The sequence below is a fragment of the Pinus tabuliformis genome, chromosome 4_1 (assembly GCF_031772625.1).
Source record: "Pinus tabuliformis cultivar Carrire ecotype Pingquan chromosome 4_1, CPIR1, whole genome shotgun sequence".
Classification (NCBI taxonomy): domain Eukaryota; kingdom Viridiplantae; phylum Streptophyta; class Pinopsida; order Pinales; family Pinaceae; genus Pinus; species Pinus tabuliformis.
Window position 1 is genome coordinate 49,930,492 of NC_142303.1, and position 6,656 is coordinate 49,937,147.

Consider the following 6,656-nt stretch of genomic DNA (forward strand, 5'->3'; position numbering starts at 1 on the left):
AAGTCCCAAAGTCTGAGAATTTCCAAGTTCATGCTACAAGGAACCTTATTCATTCCCATGAGGCTAAATATTAAGTGAGGATATTCTTGTCAAAGTAACCAAGGAGAGAGAGGCTTGTTCCCCATTCCCAACAAGCTTTGTAAGGCATGTGTTGTTGATCACCCAGCCAAAGGAGGATTTGACGTCAGAACTATGGTTGTATTCTTCTTTGTTGTTTATCAATAATAGATGACTATCATTATGGTTCCACTCTTATTATCTTTGTAATGATGATTGAGTTATATCCTTTCAGACTGATATATAGTTGCATCTATTGGATTTTATGCTTGTATTTGTGTCGTTCTTTGCATGTGCAGGTGTCCGTTCACGAGGATCGTGGGGATTGTGACCGGCCGGAGCAAAGGAATGGGAGCGACGACTCTTCTACAAGTACTAGCGTTGGAATCTAGGTAGGCCCTCATCATCGGCCTTTGATTTGCAATTTGGAACCTGCGTGTTAGCTTTGTTTGATTGTTGCTAGACCCCATTTGGGCTAGTAGGGATCGCCTCTGTCCATAGAGGGGATTTAACTCCACAACAATTTGGCGACTCTGCTGGGGAGTTGGCTTTTTGCCTTGTTGTTTGTTTTGTCTTGTTGTTTGATTTGTAAACTTTAGACGGAGTCTGAAGTATGGCCAGATAGCCTTCGAAACGCTATTGCTCTGCATTAGCAAAGTAGATCAACGCCACTTCAGTCCATCTCTGGTTTGGTTTACGAGCTGAACAACTTGGAACTTGCCTTGTTTCTTGGTTGTTTCTTGGTTTCTCCTACTTGATTCGCTTTCTGGGTTGAATTCCTGTATTGCTTCTTGCCCCTTGGTGTACCTGGGTACTTTCGACTTAGCTTTGGCTCATTTTTTTTTATTTTTCCATAGCAAACTCGAGTGGCGCTGTTTTATAGCGTTACAGTTGCGCCAGTTGGCGCATGTTGCAAATTGACAACTCGCGCCAATACCTGAAAGGCGCTCTTTTCTGCCTGACAGTCGAGCCAGGCCTCAGAACTTTTGAAGTTTGCTTGGCTGTGAGCCCTCTGAGCTTAGTTTTTGTTCTGGGTACCTTTTTTAGACTACTTGAGTGTGTTGGAGTGTGATTTGACTGGATTTGATCTTTACCCTTTGGGTGTTTGCTTTTTTCCATCGATTTCACATTTCTAGCCCTAGGGAATCTAGTGTCTTTGTGTGTCGAGCCTTCCTCAGGTGTTTTGATCTTCTAGTGGTCAAGTCAATTGTTTGATTACTCCTTTGCACTTGTTTGGTGGTTGTAAATCATTTTGTTGCATTATTTGGGTGACTTGCTTGAATTCCGCTTCGTCTCACTTTGAGCCTAGATTACACGGCTCATTGGTGTCTTTGGGATCTTTCTTGTTCTTTGGAATTTTGATTTGTGATTTAGGGAACTTAATGTGCTTGTATTGAATAGAATTTTCTTGTCATCATTTCTCAAAGTTTGTTTAATGCACTCTGCCATCAGCAAAAGAAAAAATATCTTTTGCTTTGTATTAGTTAATGAGAATTAGAACTTTTCATTTTGATTAGTGATTAGTGATCTTAAAGAAAAGTTTGTTAATTTCCATTAGCTGCATTAGGGAAGTTCTTTGTTGTTTTGTGATCATTTCGTTTGTGTGAAAGCCCTCAAACCCTCTCATAATTAGCATTCATCGAATGAAATGACATATTTTGCCATATAGTTTGCATTTAGGGAATTTTGAGAGATTACATACGGTAAGGCCTGAAAACTGAAACCTAATACAAGATCAACTTTAAAACGAACTGAACGAACCTAACAACGCATTGGAACATAACGCACACTGTTTAGAGGTCTAGGCTAGAGACGTGCTCCGGCGTCGTTAAACCTAGTCACTTTTGTTTCACTCAAGGTTGGGTGATTCCTCCTTCCGTGACTCAATAGTGGTCTAGCACGGATGTGAGCTCCCACGTACCATCGAGTATATGGGGAGACCCCACTAGGTTATCATCCTTTATCCATAGGAAGCCGTGTCTGCCGCCTTACAAGCCGTAACGCACCAAACAAAGCATTCGAGAAGATTGACTGCTGTACGGAAAGTCCTTGGTTTTCATATGACTGCCAAGGTGTATATGCAGTTTTACGGATTTGTTTGGTAAACCTTTTTGCCTAGCTCTCCAGAGTAGTCACTTTCTTTCCTTTTCGAACTCCCTAAAAGAAAAGGTCCATCTAAGCACTTGTCACTTCAGGCTCACTAAACATTCGAAGGCGACTAGAGTCATCTTTTTGTCCTTTTCTCGACTCTTTAAAGATGAAAAGGTCAAGTTATGTCCTTGCGTCCTAAAATTTATTCGACTATGTTCACATCTACCCGGTTAGATCTTGTTTGCGTTAGTTTGAGTAGGGTTCTTTCTCGTTTGTGATGGCAACTTTTCCAGAGTTTACCAACCTAGGCATCCCCTCTGATGGGAATCTTGGTCATTTCCCTCCTTTCGGAAATGTTGGTGCTCCTTACATGGCAACGTTGTCCCTTCCTGGGTTAACTGTTGGGTTGCCTGTTTGGTTGTTCTCAACCTCTCTGGTCCCTACCGTCTCAACTGTTGGTCAATCAGTTCCTCCACCCGAACAACATCATGTTGATTCTAGGGTGGACCTATCCCCTTCTTCGCCTGTTTCTACGTCCTCATCTTCTACTTCGCCTGGTGAAAGTCTGGATTCAAGTAACCAAGTGGCTAAGAAGAAGAAGAAGAAGACGAAGAAGAAGAAGTCTCATAAGAGAGAGGTTAAAAGTACAATTCAAGTCGAGCCACCTTCTGCTCCTCCGCGGAAGGTCAAATTTCCTTGTAGATTGTGCAAGGATGACCACCTTCTTCGTGATTGTCCTGGAATTCCCAGGATCCTTGAAGTATCGTCTCGCGATCCGGCTCGTCCCTCATCGTCCTCTAAAGTTCATGGCGATGCCACCCTATAAACTGACAACATTCAAAAGAAAGGGAAGATTCGAATCCCCTGTAGACTATGTGAGGGCAATCATCCACTTCACCTTTGTTCGCTCATGGATAAAGCTTCCGCTGTTTTGGAAAGTCTTACAGCTTCTCCACCCCAACTTCCTGTTGGTTATCAGAGGCTCTCTTCTGAACCCCTCCCTGTGGACAACAAGATTGACTTATATTCTTCTCTTGTCCATCCTCCTCCTTCCGAACCTGGCTGTGCCAAGCCTGCTCCAGACCAACCATTGGTCGGAGAGAGTGTCGACTTGGGTTCACCACCTGTTGGTTACTCTGTTCCAGAGGAGCATCATGATCCTACTGCTCATGTTCTTCTCGTCTCGTCAGATTCTCCTGAGTCTCAGAACGACCCTCCTATCCTTGCTGATCAAGAGGGTCCTTCTTCGGTTCCTATAGAGCATGGGGGCAATCATACGATTCCCCCACCAAGTAGTTTGGCCATCTCCTTCGACTGGAGTCACCTGACTGCTTTCCACCTTCCATCCCATGTGCCTTTCTAGATTACAGTACTTGCCTATGATAAGGCAGTACTTGGCACTGTTTTGGATGAAGGTGCGTCTGTCAGTCTCATGCTGTCCACTACTTGGCAAGCTTTAGGTTCCCCGCAGCTTGGGCCGGTCACACAGAATCTATTAGCATTTGACGGAGGAACCAGTCAACCTCTAGGGGCCCTCCAAAAATTTCCTATTACTTTGGGAGGCAAAACCGTCTATATGGACGTGCTGGTTGTCCAAGGTGCTTTAGATTTCAGTCTTCTCCTTGGCCGTGACTATGTTTATGCCATGGGGGCCCTTGTCTCTTCGCTTTTCCGTGTGGTTTGCTTTCCACACAATGGAAGAATCGTGACTATAGATCAATTATCGTTCTTTAGTCCCCCGGTGCCTCCTACGCAGCTGCCACCCCCTCCTGGTTTTTACCCACTGGTTGTGTCTGCCCCACCGCAGGTCAACTACGTGGCTACCTACCCCGTGCCTGTATCCCATGATGATGCCGTCGTGCATAATGTCCTAGGGGCATTGGGTCCTGACTTCCAAGATGTTGTCCTTCCACCGGGAGTGCCATTCTTGGAAGTGACGACTTCCTGTTCATTATGATGAAGTTCATTTGGAGCACAGTTCCTTGTCTTGTGTCGACCTCGTTAAAAAGCGAAACAAGGTGTTCGAGCATAGTTCTTGATCTTGTGTCAAGGTCGTTAAAAAATGAAACAAGGGTTATGAGGATAGTTCTTTTATTGTGTCAACCTCATTAAAAAATGAAACAACTCCTCCTTTTCCAAATCGAGTCTTTGATTAAGATCTCGTAAAATCCAAGTCGAGTCTTTCCAAGATCTCGAAAGTGAACCTTCATTCCATACACCTCATTGAATGTAATGAAGCTTGGGGGGAATATACCTTGATTTGCGTTATTATACTGGGGGCATGCGAACTCATAACAAGCATAGTTTTTCGTTTCAAGCTTGTGTAAACATGAAACCGAATCCAAGCAAAGTTCTCCATGGTTCAAGCTTGTGTAAAAATGAACCCATACCCGATTTACATCTCGTGATTGCCGTTTATCCGCTAAATTCTGCTAGATGAGCCTTGGTTGTTTCATTCCATCGCCACCATCTCTTTGGCCGATCATATGCTTTCACTTGGTTGTTTTTCCTTTCCTGAGGAACCGTAGCGATGAGTGGTTTTATTAGCCAGCCTCTTGACCATTACATGTTTTGAGCAGTTCCACCATTGCCGGAACCAGTTGTTGCCCTTTATACCACTCGTTCCTCCAGGACAAGTCACCTTTAAGCTCTTTTCTGACTCATAAAATATGAAAATATTGCCGAGTATTTTCCCTTTTTGACTCGTTAAAGAGAATAAAAATCGCAGTCTGCTTTCAGCGCTTTTCATACCGTTTAAAGATGAAAAGGTTGCCGAGTTTTTCCTCTTGACTCGTTAAACGTAAATAAGAGGCGGTCGTCTTTAAACCCTTTTCCGACCGTGTAAAGACAAAAAGATCGTCAGACCCTTGTCGTTTCAAGTTCGTTAACGGTTATGAAATGGCGTGGTTTCGATCACTTTTTTACTTTTTCAGATTGAAATCACTACTCATGAAAATTACTCCTCGATCGTAATGGTCGGGCAGTTCTTTCGAGCATTGTTTTATACTTTTTCGAGCTCGAGAGACACAACTTTACGAAAAAGGAAACCCCTGGAGTTTCCTTTTCTGCTGTCTTTTCAAACTATCTAAACATGAAAAGACGCCGAGTTCTTCCTTTGCCAGAATCGTTAAAACTTAATGACATCGGATTCCATCGAAATGATGCCTTTCAAGCATATGCTATCCTCGTCAAGCTTGTCATCAAAAAATAACCGGGGTACTCGCCAGCAATGGTGGGGAAAACGAGACCACAATTATTGTCGTGTTGGCAGTATGTCACTCTTGAACATGGCACTTGTCTGCTTTTGTGTCTGGGTGGGGACATCTCATCTTGTTTTTACACTTGCCTCCGTGGGTTTGGGTTATCCTGTTTGACCTCTCATCTACTCATTACCTCGTCACCATGACCCTTGATCATTTGATGTCAAATACTGCCAAGTCCACTATCATGCCGCCAATATGTTCAATAGAAGTTGACCTCTGCAGAATACTCAACCTCCCTCTGATACCTCACACAAAACATCTTATCCTTCTTTGTCTCGTGTCGATGATGTGGGAAACATCATGGCCCACCTTTGATCAAGGTCACTTCCTGTCGACTTCAGTTCATTATCTAGGAAGTTGACCTAGAAACTCCCTTCAAGTGCCTTAGAGCCTGCATGCCTCAATGGCAGGTTCATCGTGTTCGACGTGAGGTTTTCATCATTGGCCTCCGATCGAATGATTCTACGGGTGTTCGACGCCAGCTCACTGATTCGCACGCCGTAGATTGTACCTATAGTACCTTGAGGACCATTGTCATTATTGGTGGTACCTCTCGCGTCTGTTAATAGTTTTCATCATTGACTAGTAATCAGATGATGTTCTTGCATGTTCGACTTCGACTCCCATATTCGCATGCTTGAACTTGTACTTTGTTCGGGTCGATATGGAGCGCAAGACCCTGGATTTTGTTTGTTGAGATCCAGGTTTCGATTTTGTGGATTATTATGATCATTACATGAATCATTCACTGGATGGCTGCGACCATGCCTGAGTCTACTTATCGATCCTTACTGGATGGCTGTGCCCATACCTTAGATCTGGATTTTTATGTACTCTGTGATGGATGGCTGCGCCCATACCACATACATCATGTACTTGAGATATCAGTTGTACTTCTCCATACAGGTTCTCCGGAAGCAGTGTTTTCAGTTGGCCATGTTCTTGTAAAGCATTTCACCCCTCTCTCTCTCTCGGGCCTCATGCTTTAGGGGGCATCTGTTACACAGTAATTTGTCACCGTCCCTGTTACCCCTTCTCCTGCACCTTGGAGGACTTATTCCAGGACCTGTGAGAAGTGGCATAACCTAAAACCACTTGCATTGTATCCCCTTGAGTATGTACTTCATATGCCCTGAAGACACCTTCTGCAAAATACCCATAAAAATAGCCCCTTTTCCATTGGCGTGGTTCCACTGTGTATCACTCGCGCCAATGGGGGAAATCCTCCGAAGAGGGCGCGCCAGC